Below are 16614 nucleotides of genomic sequence, written 5' to 3'. Positions count from 1 at the left end.
CTGTGGCTTCCCAGCCAGCGGCCGGGGACAGTTCCTCCAGGTCCTTTTCCACTTCCCTTCTCACTTGCCTCAGGGTCCTGGGACACTAACCCAACCCCCTCTCCCCCCAGCCTTGTCTTAAAAGTCTGGAAACACAGTAGAAAGTTACCTAGTATCAGGGATCTGGTATCTGACTGCCGTCAAAGGGACCTTCCTCATTTAAGAGATTCTAGAATTCTTCGTTTCTTTGGAAAACTTGTTTCATAAATCTCCAGCTCCCCAGTGAGTGGACGTCTGTCGTCTCAGTACCCTTCCGTACCTGCACCTCGCTCAGAAATCTGGATTCTTCCACTCCCATCAGCCCTTCAGAACACCTTGAAAGAAACTTCTTTCTTCCCTTTCCTCTTCGTTTGCCCTTCGTTTTGAATACTCTGGATTATTCATTTAGCCAGAAATGAAACCCAGAATTGTCTGATTTGAAGATTTTCGTCGGAGAAAAACTTGCTAAAGAATTTGGACTTAATTCTCTGGGCATGGGAATCCATTGAGGGCTTGTAAGCAGGAGCTTGACATAATTGGATTATTTCTGGTGAAAATGTGGAGGCAGAAGGCCTAGGTAGGCATAAAACTAGTATGCTAATAGAATGAACTAGGATAGTTGTAGGAAAAGAGAAGAGAATGGCAGGCAATTCCAAGTTTTCAAAATAGAGAGGGCGTTTTGTTAAAGTAAGGGATTTCTGACTTAAAATATTATTGGTTGTTGGTGTTAATGGAAACAATGTAAAGAAACAGTTTTTTTTGAGGTAGGGTCTCACTATAGCCCAGGCTGACCTGGCATTTATTATGTAGTGTCAGGGTGGCCTTGAACTCACAGCGATCCTCCTACCTCTGCCTCCCAAGTGCTGGGATTAAAGGCGTGCGCCACCACACCCGGTTTAAAGAAGTAGGTTTTTTTTTTTTTTTTTTTCAAGGTAGGGTTTCACTCTGGCCCAGGCTGACCTTTAATTCACTATATAATCTCAGGGTGGCCTCAAACTCATGGTAATCCTCCTACCTCTCTCTGCCTCCTGAGTACTAGTATTAAAGGAGTGCACCACCACGCCCGGCAAGTAGTAGTTTTTAAGGATGATAATAAATTTGGTTTTGGACATGTTCAGTTGCAGGTTTTCTTTTTCAGATACAACTGGGAAATGCGGTATAAAAGTTAAGAGAAAAAAATGGAACTGAACACATAAATTTGAGAGTCAAATATATGGGGGATATTTGAAATCCTGGTGTGGAATGGTAATACTGAAAGAAGAGAAAAGAGCTTTGGAATAGAAGCAGCATCATTGAAGAACCACAGACATTGAAAAAGAGAGGTTAAAGGAATGGGACAAGAACTAGAACAGAATGGCATTATTTTATTGTTCATTTTTATTTATTTATTTATTTGAGAGCGACAGACATAGAGAGAAAGACAGATAGAGGGAGAGAGAGAGAATGGGCGCGCCAGGGCTTCCAGCCTCTGCAAATGAACTCCAGACGCGTGCGCCCCCTTGTGCATCTGGCTAACGTGGGACCTGGGGAACCGAGCCTCGAACCGGGATCCTTAGGCTTCACAGGCAAGTGCTTAACCACTAAGCCATCTCTTCAGCCCCAGAATGGCATTATTTTAAAAGCCAAAGGAATTTTCCAGGGGGATGGGAGTCACTATCAGTGTCAGGTGCTCCAGAAGTCTATTAGAATTAGAAAGAAGCCTGTGAAATTTGCAATTAAGAAGTTAATCACCTCCCAAGGTAGTTTTGATAATCTGATGGCAAGGAAGATAGGAGTAAATGGAAGTCAGTAATGTAAAATTTTTCTTTTTTGGGAGGGGGGTTGGAGGTAGCGGCTCACTCTAGTCCAGGTTGACCTGGAATTCACCCTGAGCTGCCTACCTCTGCCTCCCAAGTGCTGGGATTAAAGACATGCACCACCACTCCAACAAAATTTTTCTTTATTTACTTTGTCTTGCCACCAGCAAAGTTTTCCTGTCTTTTTTTTTTTTTTTTTTTTTGAGGTAGGGTCTCACTCTAGCCCAGGCTGACCTGGAATTCACTATATAGTCTCAGGGTGGCCTTGAACTCAAGGCAGTTCTCCTACCTCTGCCTCCTGAGTGCTGGGATTAAAGGCGTGTGCCACCACACCCGGCTCCTTTCTCTTTTTTTAAAAAAAATTTTATTTTATTTTTAATTATTTGTGAGCGACAGAGGCAGATAGAATGTGCCTCTACCCATTGCAAATGAACTCCAGACGCATGCATGTGCCACTTGTATATCTGGCTTTAGCTGGGTTCTGGGGAATTGAACCTGAGTCCTTTGGCTTTGCTGGCAAGCACCTTTACAGCTAAGCCATTTCTCCAGCTCTGTGTGTGTGTGTGTGTGTGTGTGTACACGCATGCCTGCCTCATGTAGCACACACAGGCTGTCTGTGAACTCTGATCATTCTGCCGTGGCCTCCCAAGTATGGAGTTACAAGTATGTACCACCACACCTGGCTGGTCTTTTTAAAAAAATATTTTGTCTATTTATTTTTTTATTTGAGAGGAGGGGGAAAAAACAGAGAGAGGGGGAGAATGTCTGTGCCAGTGCCTCCAGCCACTGCAAAGGAACTCTAGATGTGTGCACCTTGTGTGTCTGGTTTATGTGGGTCCTGGAGAATTGAACCTGGGTCCTTAGGCTTTGTAGGGAAGTGCTTTAACTGCTGAACTATCTCTCTAGCCCTTTAAAATATTTTTATTTATTTGTAAGCAGAGAGAGAAGAGGTAGGCAGAGAGTATGGGTGCGCTTGCTAGGGCCTCCAGCCACGGCATGTCAGCCTTTACATGGGTTTTGGAGAATTGAACCAGAGTTGGTTAGGCTTTGTAGGCAAGCCTTAACTGCTAAGCCATCTCTCCAGCCCTTCTTTTTTTTTTTTTTTTTTTTTGTTTGTTTGTTTGGCTTTTCATGGTAGGATCTCCTGCTCTAGGCTGACCTGGAATTCACTATGCAATCTCAAACTGGTCTCAAACTCACAGTGATCCTCCTACTTCTGCCTCCCAAGTGTTGGGAGTAAAGACGCCACCACGCCCAGTTTAGCTCTTTTTTAAAATGTAAATAGTTTAGCCGGGCGTGGTGGCGCACGCCTTTAATCCCAGCACAGGCAGAGGTAGGAGGTAGGAGGATCGCCATGAGTTCAAGGCCACCCTGAGATGACAGAGTTAATTCCAGGTCAGCCTGGACCAGAGTGAGACCCTACCTCAAAAAACCAAAAAAAAAAAAAAAAAAAAAAAGAGAATAAAATGTAAATAGTTTAAAAAAATGTAAATACTTAAGATTTTTCTGGGAATTGGAACTATGGTGAATTTCTGACTTGAATATTATTGCCATGGGAACGATCAGTGGAAAATGAAAGAGAAATTGATTAAGGATTTTTTAAAAAAGTTATTGCTGTTGGGGTCCAGTGAGTTAGTAATAGTTTACTTGCAAGGGATCCCAATAACATGGGTTTAACATTTTTTTAAAATTTTTTGTTTTTTTTGAGGTAGGGTCTCTCTCTAGCCCAGGCTGACCTGGAATTCACTATGTAGTCTCAGAGTGGTCTTGAACTTCTGGTGATCCTCTTACCTCTGCCTCCTGGGTGCTGGGAATAAAAGCGTGCTCCATGCCCAGCTGTGTTTTATGTTTTCTTTTTTCGTTTTTAAATGTTCACAATAGGGCCTCTAGCCACTGCAAACAAACTCAGATGCATGTGACACCTTGTGCATCCGGTTTATGTGGGTCCTGGGGAATCACACCTCGGCCCTTGGCTTTCCAGGCAGGTGTTTTAACCACTAAGCCATCTCTCTAGTCTCCCATTTTATGTTTTTCCCAACAGCCTAAGTGGAGGGCAAAAAAGATGTTTGGGTTGATTCAGATTGGAATTTGCAAAACATTTTACAGTGCTAATGATTGTGTGGGAGATATGATTGGCTCTGAGGGTCTAATTTTTTAAATTATTATTTATTTATAATCAGTGGGGGGAACGGGGGGGGGGGAGACAGAGAGAAAGAGAATGGGCATGCCAGGGCTTCCAGTCCCTGCAAACGAACTCCAGATGCATGTGCCACTGTGCATCTGACTTTATGTGGGTATTGGGGAGTTGGACTCTGGTTTTTAGGCTTTGGAGGCAAGTGCCTTAACTGAGTTCGAGCCCCTAGCATCTGCATAAATGCTGGGAGGACATGACCTGTCTAGAATTCTAGTGTTTAGGGTAAACTGTAACTAGACTGGTGAGTTGTGGGGGGGGGGGCCCTGGGTTCAAATAAAAACCCTGTGTCGTAAATATGATGGAATTAAATTGAGGAAGACATCTGATGTCACCCTCTGGCCTCCATATACACACACACACACATGCCTGCACATATATGAACATGTATACATACTTAAACACTCAAAGAAATACACAGTTGCAAAGCTCAGAGAACAATAGTTTAAGGCAAAGACAAAAATGGTATGTTTCAGTGATGTTGATGGGAAATAGAATTGTAAGTAATTGAAGTAGTGAGAAGCTAAGGACTAGTGAATAGTAATCCGTATGGATGTCATAGTTACCCAGTATGAGTATGGATATCTCATACCCAGTATGAGATATTAGGGCCCATAGGTGCAAAGGAGGGACTTGGGTTTGCATGGGAGTTTGCTTGGCACTTGTTAAAAAGCAATACCTGGGGCTGGAGAGATGGCTTAGTGGTTAGGCACTTGCCTGTGAAGCCTAAGGACCCCAGTTTGAGGCTCGATTCCCCAGGACCCATGTAAGCCAGGTGCACAAGGTGGTTCATGGATCCAGAGTTCATTTGCAGTGGCTGGAGGCCCTGGAGTGCCCATTCTCTGTCTATCTGCCTCTTTCTCTGTCACTCTCAAATAAATAAATTACAAAAAAAAAGTAGTACCTGCTAGGTGTGGTGGCACACATCTTTATCCCAGCACTTGGGAGGCAGAGGTAGTAGAATTTCTGTGGGTTTGAGGTCAGCCTGGGTTAGAGTGAGAGACCTTAGCTTGCAAAAAACAAAAAACAAAAAACAACAAAACAGTGGTGGTGGTAGTATCTTACACTTTATTTCATTCTGCAAAATGAACATTATAATGGAACTTGAAATCTATGATAAGGGTTCTTATGGGAATTCTCTTTCTTTCTGGTAGATGAAGCCCAATTATTACATTGTACTGTGTGGGTGATGGTTAAAGTTTTGGACTAACAATGGGTATTATGCTATTTTCCAAGTCATCAAATGGGGATGACTTCAGTCTGGTCTCATTAGTGTTATTTTGCTGAGCACTCAGAGGGGTGGTTGTTAAAGAGAAAAAAGGCCTGCTTGTGATGATCTGTGAGCCTTCTATTCCTGAACATTTCAGAAAGAGAGTGTGATAAAAGAAAAAAATAAGCCAAGCACAGTGGCACATGTCTTTAATCTCAGCACTTGGGAGGCAGAGGTAGTAGGAAGAGAATCTACATGAGTTCAAGACCACTCTGAGACTATATAGTGTATTCCAGGTCAAAAAAAAAAAAAGGTCAGGTGTGGTGGTGCATGCCTTTAATTCTAGCACTAGGGAGGTGAGGTTAAGAGGATTCCCATGAGTTTGAGGCTACCTTGAGACTACATAGCAAATTCCAGGACAGCCTGGGCTAGAGTAAGATCCTACTTAAAAAAAAAAAAAAAAATTGGGCTTGGTGGTGCATGCCTTTAATCCTAGCACTTGGGAGACAGAGGTGGAAGGCTCCCTGTGACTTAGAGGCCACCCTGAGACTACTTAGGGAATTCAAGGTCAGCCTGGGCTAGAGTAAGACCCTATGGGAGGGGTGGGTGGGAGTGCGGGGAGGAGAAAGGGTGAAGAAAAAACAAAACAAAAAACCTTTAAGTACTCAAGGAATTCAAAGCAAGAGGATCAGGAGATCAAGGACATCCTTGGCTACATAGAATTCCAGGCCTGGGGTATATGAGAGTCTATAAATATATATATATATATATATATATATATCCATAGAGTCAGGCGTAATAGTGTGTGCTTTTAATCCCAGCACTCACTTAGGGAGGCAGAGGTAGGAGGATCACTTTGAGTTTAAGACCAGTCTGAGACTACAAAATGAGTCCCAGGTTAGCCTGGGCTAGAGTGAGACCCTGCATTGAAACAAACAAACAAACAATATATATATATGTATATGTTTTCTTCTTTTTTTTCCCCTTTAATGTGTGTGCCAGGGCCTCTAGCCACTACAAATGAACTCCAGACACTTGCAACCCATGTATATCTGGCTTACATGGGGAATCGAACCTGGGTCCTTAGAATTTACAAGCAAGTGCCTTAACTGCTAAGCCATCTCTCCATCCCTGGTTTCTTTTTTCTAAATTAAATTAAATTTTTTTAAATTTGTGTGTGTGAGTGAGAGAGAGAGAGGGATGGAAACAGAGGGAGAGAATGAGCACGCCAGAGCCTCCAGCCACTGTAAACAAATTCAAGATGCATGTACCACTTTGTGCATCTGGCTTATGTGGGTCCTGGGGAATTGAACCTGGGTCCTTTGGCTTTGAAGGCAAGCACCTTAACCACTGTAGCAGACAGCTTCAGGTTCACTGAGATGAACTTCCATACCAGGTACAGTTATGGAGGAAGGGATTTATTGAAGCTTACAGATCCAGGGGAAGTTCCATAATGGCAGAAGAAGCTGGCCTGCCTTCACAAGATCAAGCAGAGAGTGAAGCACAAGCTTTAAAGTATAGCACACTTCATTGCATATGGTTAGGTTGACATCTCAAACCCACTACCACACCTTAAGATCCACCCAGTGACACTGCCTCAGCCAGGTGGCTGCAGATGCAAACTACAAACTAACAAAACACTGAATATATTGGGGGCCATCTATTCAAACTACCACATTCTGCCCCTGGCCCTCAATAGATTCATAACCATCACACATGGTAAATTGTACTCAGTTCAATTTCAAAGGTCCTCACAGTATTGACTAATTTAAGATAGTAAGTCCTATAAAATCAAACAAGTTCAATACTTCCAACATATAAAGGCGCAGAGTAAACATTTTTAACTGGTATAATGCATAGCAAGGAGAAACTAAAACAATGCAAACTCAACCACCATCAAACTTCTGCAGTTCAAGTTCAATATAACCACAGACTGCCAGTCTCCAGATTTTCCAATTCTGCCCCTCCAGCTGGGCAAAGTAGCCAGGGAACACTTCCATCCTAGGCTAACATTGCACTCCTTTGGCTTTGAAGGCAAGCACCTTAACCACCAAGCCATATCTCTAGCCCTGTTTTCTTTTTTAAAAAAATATTTATTTGCAAGGAAAGAGAGAGAGAGCAAATGGATGCACCAGGGCCTCTAGCTGCTGCAAATTGAACTCAGGTCACTACGTTTTTGCAGACAAGAGCTTTAACCATGAGCTCTCTACAGCTCAGATTTTTTCTAAATAATATAAACCTTTGCACCTTTTTAAACTTTTATAAACAATATCTCAATCCTATACTAGTCCTTTATCTACCTAGCTGTATGCCCTCCCAGTCATACTTTTTACTTTTTTGTCAGCATCAGAGATGAACCCAGACCTTCATGTATGCTAGGCAAGTGCTTTTTTATTTTTTTACAGGGAGACATGGGGAGAGAGAGAGGGAGGGAGGGAGAGAGAATTGGCACACCAGGGCCTCAGTCACTGAAATTGAACTCCAGGCACTTGTGCCATGTAGTGGGCATGTGCGATCTTGTGCTTGCCTCACCTTTGTGGCTTAAGTGGGATCTGGAGAGTTGAATGTGGGTCCTTAGGCTTTGCAGGCAAATGCCTTAAGTGCTAAGCCATCTCACCAGATCATGCTTGTGCTCTCTCTCTCTCTCTCTTTTTCTTTCTTTCTTTCTTTCTTTCTTTCTTTCTTTCTTTCTATCTATCTATCTATCTATCTATCTATCTATCTATCTATCTATCTATTTATCTACCTACCTACCTACCTACCTACCTACTTATTTATTTATTTTAAGCTGGGCATGGTGGCACATGCCTGTAATCCCAGTATTCAGGAGGCACAGGTAGGAGGATCACCATGAGTTCGAGCTACCCAATATATATATTTGCAAGGAGAGAGAGAGAAAAAAAAGTGAATGAGCATGCCAGGGCCTCCTGTACCTACAAATGAACTGCAGATGTATGCACCATTTTGTGCATCTGACTTTACATGGGTACTGGGGATTCAAACCTGGTCCACTGGGCTTTGCAAGCAAGCACCTTTAACCACTGACCATCTCTTCAGCCTTTTTTTTTTTTCGAAGTAGGGTTTCACTCTGGTCCAGGCTGACCTGGAATTCACTATGTAGTCTCAAGGTGGTCTCAACTCACAGCGATCTATCTACCTCTGCCTCCTGAGTACTGGGATTAAAGGTGAGCACCACCATGATGCCTGGCATGATTTTTTTGGGGGGGGGCTTTTTAAATGTGTAATTAAAAATATATTTAATTTATTTATTTATGAGAGAGAAAGAGATAGTTAGAGAGAATGGGCACGCCAGGACCTTTCAGCCACTGCATACGAACTCCAGACACATGCACCTCCTTGTGCATTTGGCTTATGTGGGTTCTGGAGTATTGAACCTCCGTCCTTAGGCTTCACAGGCAAATTCTGTAACCACAAAGACATTTCCCTAGTCCTCAATGTATAATTTTTTTTATTGACAACTTCCATACTTACAAACAAAAAACCATGATACACAGCCAGGTGTGGTGGTGCACGCCTTTAATCCCAGCACTTGGGAGGCAGAAGTAGGAGGATCACTATGAGTTCGAGGCCACCCTGAGACTCCATAGTGAATTCCAGGTCAGCCTGTGCTAGAGTGAGACCCTACCTTGAAAGATCCCCCCCAAAAAAACAAACCCCAAAACCCATGATAACTCCCTCCCCAACTTTCCCCCTTTTCTTTGAGGGGGGTTTGATGTAGAGTATTGCTCTAGCCCTGGCTGATTTGAAATCACTGTGTAGTCTCAGGGTAGCCTCCAACTCAAGGTGATTCTCCTAGCTCTGCTTCCCAAGTGCTGGGATTAAAGGTGTACACCACCACGCCCAGCTCAATAGCAGGATTTCTAAGTTACATTTATCCCTATGAGTTGCAAAATTTGCCTTTCTTAGGAGTTGTTCCCATATACATTCCCTATTTCCTCATTAGCATTGGCTGTATCAAACTTATATTATGTACTAGGAGTGTTATTCTGAATGCTTCCTATACATTGTCTCATTTAATTTTAGTAAACTTCTCGAGGTAGTTTCTTATGGTATGTTTTTCAGATGAATACATTAAGGAATGATTTAATGTCTTTCCCAAATCAATTGGTAATAAGTTGTAGATATTCAGGTGAAGTATTCCAACTCTAGTATCAGTATTGTTAATAAGCCTTGCTGTTGTCAGTCTTGGATTTTTGCCAATATGATAGTGAGAATTGATATATCACAGGAGTTTTACCTATTTTTCAAATTAATGCTGAGGTTAAGTGGCTTCTTTTCTTTCTCTCTTCTTATCCTAGTCCAGGCTGACCTGAAATTACCTGTGTAGTCTCTCAGGGTGGCCTCTGAGTCATTGTGATCCTCCTACCTCTGCCTTCCTGAGTGCTAGGATTAAAGGTGTGAGCCACCATGACCAGCTAAGTGTGTTTTTATTGCATGTTTGAATCACTCTTTCTGTTCTATAAAAAGTTTTTTTTTTTAATAGGATTTTTAAATTTATTTACTGTGAGAGTGAGAGTGAACATGAATGGGTGCATCAGGGCTTCTTGCCATTGTAAATAAACTCCAGACACTTGTGGATCTGGCTTTTATGTGGGTCTCACTCTAACCCAGGCTGACCTGGAATTCACTGTGTATTCTCAGGGTGGCCTCGAACTCACGGTGATCCTCCTACCTCTGCCTCCTGAGTACTGGGATTAAAGGTGTGCACCACCACATCCAGCTTTTTCTTTTTTCTTTTTTTTATTTTGTTTTATGATGCTGGGTATTGAATCTAGTACTCATGCATGCTAAACAACTGATTTTCCCATTGAATCCCACTCAGACCCATTTTGATACTTGTCTTCTGACTTTTTAAGTTATTCCCATGTAGAAGTTGTAGACTTTTATGCAGGTAAACTTCTCAATCTTTTTTTATGGCTTTTGGATTTTGAATTATAGTAAGAAAGGTCTTCTGAATTACTATCCTTAGTTTTTTTTTTTTTTTCTCCAGTTGCCACAGGCCACACCTCTGGCCTGTGGCTTACAATAAATCCTTAGTTTTAAAAATCAATCTGGTGGGAACAACAAGAATATACCTTTAATCTCAGCACTCAGACAGATGTAGGAAGATCATTGTGAATTTGAGGCCAGTATGGGGCCATGGAGTGAGATCCAGGTCAGCCTGGGCTAGAGCAAGACCCTATCCCAGAAAAAAAAAAAAAAAAAGAATATTAAATTATTGTGAAGGTCAAAGTGCTTTGTGAACTGTAAACTGTAAATCATTATACAGGTGAAATTCAGTGTTATTTATTAATTTGTCTTCTGAACAATGTGTACAGACTGTTATCTCTTCCCCTGCGTTAAGTACAATAGAGGGACATAATTTTCTTTCTACAATGAAGAAAACTAGAATGATATTTATCTTGTATTAATGTTTTCCTAGAGTAATTTACATGAGATCTTTTGGTTTTTCAAGGTAGAGTCTCGCTGTAGCCCAGGCTGACCTGGAATTCACAGTGTAGACTCAAGGTGTCCTTAAACTCATAGCAATCTTCCTACCTCTGCCACCTGACTGCTGGGATTAAAGGCATGTGCCACCACGCCTGGCTGTGTGGGATCTTGAAATAATTTTGCATATTTTCTTCATGTCAGTTCTTGTATTAGAATCAGACTAAAAGTTCTAAGTTGTTTTGGTCCCATATTAACTATGATGCACAAATTTATATGCTATTGACTTTGAGTACCATACTGATTGGTCAGAATTTATAATTTGGGGAGACTCAAAAATTGTGACTATTGGGCTGAAGAGATGGCTTAGCTGTTAAGTGCTTGCCTGTGAAACCTAAGGACCCCGGTTCAGGCTTGATTCCCCAGGACCCATGTTAGCCAGATGCACAAGGGGGCGCATGTATCTGGAGTTCGTTTGCAGTGGCTAGAAGCCCTGGCGCGCCCACTCTGCTCTCTCTCTGCCTCTTTCTCTATCTGTCGCTCTCAAATAAATAAAATTAAACAAAAAAATTTGTGACTATTAGTTTTTCAAGGTAGGGTCTCACTCTAGCCCAGGGATAGAGTGAGATCCTACCTTGGAAAAGAAAAACGAAGAAGAAGAAAACACCAAAAAGAAGAAAAAGAATGTCAGATGGCCGGGCGTGGTGGCGCACGCCTTTAATCCCAGCACTCAGGAGGCAGAGGTAGGAGGATCGCCATGAGTTCGAGGCCACCCTGAGACTACATAGTGAATTCCAGGTCAGCCTGAGCTAGAGTGAGACTCTACCTTGAAAAAACCAAAAAAGAAAAAAAAAAAAAGAATGTCAGATGCATAGGCACTGAAGTGTGAACAGGGCTCTAGAAATAATTTTCTGTGTCTGGAAGAGATTGTGTCTGAGTAGAAGAATAAAGATAGGTGGGGCTTCAGAGGTGGACAGGGACAAGTAAAGAAGGGTCATACATATTAAGGATTTTCAAATTCTTTATTTTTTTATGTCTATGTTAAAACAAAATGTTTTTATGTGGATGCTGGGAATCCAGTCCACATCTTTGGGCTTGCAAAACAAATGCTCTTACACATTGAACCATCATTCTAATCTCTTGTATTTATTTATTTATTTATAAGAGTTGGGGGGAGGGAGAGAAAATGAATGAGAATGGGCATGCCAGGGCTTCCAGCCACTGCAAACGAACTCCAGACGCAGGTGTACCCCCTTGTGCATCTGGCTAATGTGGGTCCTGGAGAATTGAACCTGGGTCCTCTGGCTTTGCAGGCAAGCACCTTAACTGCTAAGCCATCCCTCTAGCCCTCTAATCCCTCTTTTTTATTTTATTGTGTATAGTATATAGTGTGTGTGTGGTCCTGGAATTTCTTAATCCCAGATAACTACTTAACTACTGGTATGGCAAAGCTCTTAATATTTTGAGGCCTCACAAGTTCAGGGCAGTCACATTAAAAACTTGCTCCAAGGTCCATAATTAGGGCCCAACATGGTGATGTAGATCTATAATATAATCATAATATAATGGTAGTAACACTTAGGAGGCAGATGTGAAGGATAAGGAGTTTGGGATCTTGTTGAGTTATATAATAAATTCAAGGCCAGCTTGAGCTAAGTAAGACCCTGTTTAAAAAATAAACAGAAGCTCTGTGCAATGGTACATGCCTTTAATCCTAGAACTTGGAAGGTAGAGGTAGGAAGATTGTAGTGAGTTCAAGACCAGCCTGAGACTACATAGTGAATTCCAGGTCAGCCTGGGCTACAGCAAGAGCCTACCTTGAAAAACCAATAAATAAATAAAAATAAATAAAAACCAAACCAAACAAGCATAGTCAGGGAAGGAGTTATAGCTCAGTGGTAGTGTGTGCTTTCCTCACATTTTCCTAGCACCACAAACAGAAGCAATCCTCCATAATTATATTATGCCTAATTTGGAACTGTGTTTTCCTAGAACTTGTTTTTGTTGTTTTCAAGGTTGAGTCTCACTCTAGCCTAGGCTGACTGGGAACTCACTCTGCAGCCCCAAGCTGGCCTTGAAGTTATGGTGATCCTCCTGCCTCAGCCTCCTAAGTGCTGAGATTAAAGGTATGTGCTGTCATGCTCTTCCTGAAAATTTTTTTATTATTAAAATATTTTGGGGGCTAGAGACATGGCTTAGCATTTAAGACATTGGCCTGGAAAGCCAAAGGATCCCTGTTGGTCTCTCCAGGACCCACGTAAGCCAGATACACAAGGGGGTGCATGCATCTGGAGTTTGTTTGCAGTGGCTGGAGGCTCTGGCCTGCCATTCTCTCTCTTTTTTTTCTCTCTCTCTCCCTCATTCTTTGTCAAATAAGTAAATAAAAATAAAGTATTAAAAATATTTTGTATGGGTGCATCATGTGTTGGTACCCCTTTTTTCCCTCATCCCTGACCCTATTCCACTGGTGATCCTCCTCAGTGGGCTTGCGGGTGTTCCCCATGGGGTGATGGGTTATGTGTTGTGGGAGCAGCAGTCAGTTTTGTGGGGGAGGGAATGCCTCTGGGCAGGATGTTTCAACCTGTGGCTCTTATAATCTTTCTGCCCCCTCTTCCACAAAATTTCCTGAGCCATGTTGGGTGAGTTTTAAGTCTACTTCAGTGATGAGCTCTTAGGAGCCTCTGGACCTCTGCTTTGGTAGGTGTTGAGTATCTTCAGTATCCTCTGTCTCCTTCACCCTGTCACTGATTGTCAGGTTTGCCATGGAAGCAGCATTCTTTATCTCTCCAATTTCTTTGTGGTTTCAGCTACAGCTTGGCTGAAGTATGAGGGGTTTATCTCCTTATGTCTTGCTTCCCTCTGAAAAAGAAAAAAAAAATCTTTAACAGGGAGTGAAGTCAGCATAGTTTAAATTATTAATTTAGGGAGAAGTTGTTTTTTTTTTTTTCAAGGTAGGGTCTTACTCTAGCTCAGGCTGACCTGGAATTCACTATGTAGTCTCAGGGTGTCCTTGAACTCATGGTGATCCTCCTACCTCTGCCTCCTGAGTGCTGGGGTTAAAGGTGTGCGCCACCATGCCTGGCAGGAGAATTTGATGTATGAAACCCCTCTTTTAGCCAAAGACTACTGAGAACTTGACACTGGAGAATATAATCTTTGTCTCCATAGGATTCTGATCTAGTTCCCAATTCCAGAAATGAGTTCCTATACTGAGCAAATCTCTTAACCATTCAGAAGCTATTGGTTATCCATCACGGCTGTGTGCCACTATTGTCAGGGTGTTTGCTTCTGACTAGCTTAGACCTCTGGTGGCTCAGGCCATTGTTGGCCACTCCCCCAGTAGCTCATGTAGTATTTTTCAGCACTAGACAGGCTAACTGTCTGGGGACTGGCTCTCTTTTCCAGGTTCCAGCCAGGTGTCTGCATGTTTTGTGTTGGCAGCATATGGTGTCTTCAGCAGTAAGGTCTGACCTTTTGCCTCAGGTGAGAGTAATCAAGTGCTTTGACAAAAGCCTGTTTTGTTTTGGGGACCTCATAGGACTCTCCAGTCAACAACTCATTGTGGGTAGCAACTGATGTCTAGTGCTGGGAATTACAAACCAAAGACAAAAAAAAAAAAATTTTTAAGGTTAGGCTTCATCTCACGCTTTCCAGGGTCCTTTTTTTTCAGGTGCTCCCCCCTTATTCCTGTTGAGGGTTATATCTTTTAGTCTGTCTTCAAGGATAAAAGTTTCTATGGTACCAGTTCATTTTGGATTTAGTTTTGTTTGTTTTCCCCCACCCTCCCTTCTCCTCTCCCCAAACCTTTCTTTTCTTTTTTAACTTTTTTTTTTTTTTTTTTGATTTTTTTGAGAGGGTTTTACTCTATCTCAGGCTGACCTGGATTTCACTATGTAGTTTCAGGATGGTCTTGAACTCATGGCGATCCTACTACCTCTGCCTCCTAAATGCTGGGATTAAAGGCATGCGCCACCATGCCAGGTTTCCCCAAACCTTTCTATCCCTGTTGTCTGAGCCTTGAATTGCCTATCAGGTGTGTTAACAACATGAGCTGGTCCAGGTTAGGAACGATAAATGAGTGAGACCATGTGTTGTTTGTCTTTCTGTGATTGTGAGTTCACTAATTATGATCTAAGTCTGTTCATTTTTCTACAAATCATTTTTTTCTTATTGCTGAGTAGAATTCCATTCTGTAAATGTACCACAACTGCAATCAACCTAGGTGCCTATCATTGGATAAATGGATAAAGAAGTTGTGTTACATTTACTTTCTATGAAAAATTGAGCAGTAAGCTGGGCGTGGTGGTGCATGCTTTTAATCCCAGCACTCAGCACTGGGGAGGCAGAAGTAGGAGGATTTCCGTGAGTTCGAGGCCACCCTGAGCCTACATAGTAAATCCCACGTCAGTCTTGGCTAGAGTGAGACCTTACCTTGAAGGAAAAAAAAAAAAAAAAAAAAGAAAAAAGAAAAAAGAAAAAGAAAAGGATTGAGCAGCTATAAACACAGTTGAACAAATATCTCTGTAGTGAAGCATGGAGCATTTAGGATAAATGCCCAGTAAGGGAATAACTGGGTTTGTTGGTAGCTCTATATTCATCCTTTTTAGGAATCTTCATATTGATTTCCATAGTGGTTGTACAAGTTTACATTTCCACCAACAGTGAATGAGGGTTCTTCTTTGCATCCTGCCAACATTTATTGTTGCTTGATTTTTTTTTTTAATTATTTATTTATTTATTTGTTTATTTATTTATTTGAGAGTGACAGACACAGAGAGAAAGACAGATAGAGGGAGAGAGAGAGAATGGGCGCTCCAGGGCTTCCAGCCTCTGCAAACGAACTCCAGACGCGTGCGCCCCCTTGTGCATCTGGCTAACGTGGGACCTGGGGAACCGAGCCTCGAACCAGGGTCCTTAGGCTTCACAGGCAAGCGCTTAACCACTAAGCCATCTCTCCAGCCCTTGATTTTTTTTTTGTCTTGGTTTTTTAGTGTTGTTTGAATTATTTTTTCTAAATTTATTTACAAGAGAGAGAAAGAGAGAGAGAGAGAGAGGGAGAATGGGTGTGCCAGAACCTCTAGCCACTGCAGATGAACTACAGATGCATGGGATAGAGTGAAACCCTACATTGAAAAACCAAAAGAAGCCGGGCGTGGTGGCGCACGCCTTTAATCCCAGCACTCGGGAGGCAGAGGTAGGAGGATCGCCGTGAGTTCAAGGCCACCCTGAGACTACAGAGTTAATTCCAGGTCAGCCTGGACCAGAGTGAGACCCTACCTCGAAAAACCAAAGAAAAAAAGAAAAACCAAAAGAGAGCAAAACAAAACACAGAAATATAGACCAATGGAACAGAATTGAAGACCCAGACCTTAGGTCAAGTAACTACAGCTACTTGATTTTTGACAAAGGTACCAATAACATAGACTGGAGAAAAGAAAGTATCTTCAATAAATGGTGCTGGACAAATTGGATAACCATATGTAGAAACATGAAACTAAGCCAGGCATGGTGGCGCACACCTTTAATCCCAGCACTTGGGAGGCAGAGGTAGGAGGATCACCCTAAGATTACGTAGTGAATTCCATGTCAGCCTGAGCTAGAGTGAGACCCTACCTCAAAAAACAGTTTAAAAAAAAGGGGGCTGGAGAGATGGCTTAGTGGTTAAGCTCTTGCCTGTGAAGCCTAAGGACCCCGGCTTGAGGCTTGATTCCCCAGGACCCACGTTAGCCAGATGCACAAGGGGGCACATGCATCTGGAGTTTGTTTGCAGTGGCTGGAGGCCCTGGCGTGCCCATTTTCTCTTTCTCTCCCTCTTTCTCTCTCTGATGCTCTCAAATAAATAAATAAAAATAAAAAAATTAAAAAGAAAGAAAGAAAGAAAAAAAAGACAAAACTAGACCCACTCATCTCACTCTACATAGAAATCAAATCCAAGGGTGTGGTGGCACATG

General features: G+C 42.2%; 1 protein-coding gene across 1 annotated transcript in view; it reads left to right on the top strand.

The window, feature by feature from the left end:
* The window catches only part of Tesk2 (testis associated actin remodelling kinase 2), a 98304-nt gene that overhangs the window by 243 nt on the left and 81447 nt on the right, over positions 1-16614 (top strand). The window lies entirely within an intron of this gene.

Source organism: Jaculus jaculus, chromosome 5, assembly GCF_020740685.1.
Source record: "Jaculus jaculus isolate mJacJac1 chromosome 5, mJacJac1.mat.Y.cur, whole genome shotgun sequence".
Classification (NCBI taxonomy): Eukaryota; Metazoa; Chordata; class Mammalia; order Rodentia; family Dipodidae; genus Jaculus; species Jaculus jaculus.
This window is presented reverse-complemented; position numbering and strand designations above follow the sequence as displayed.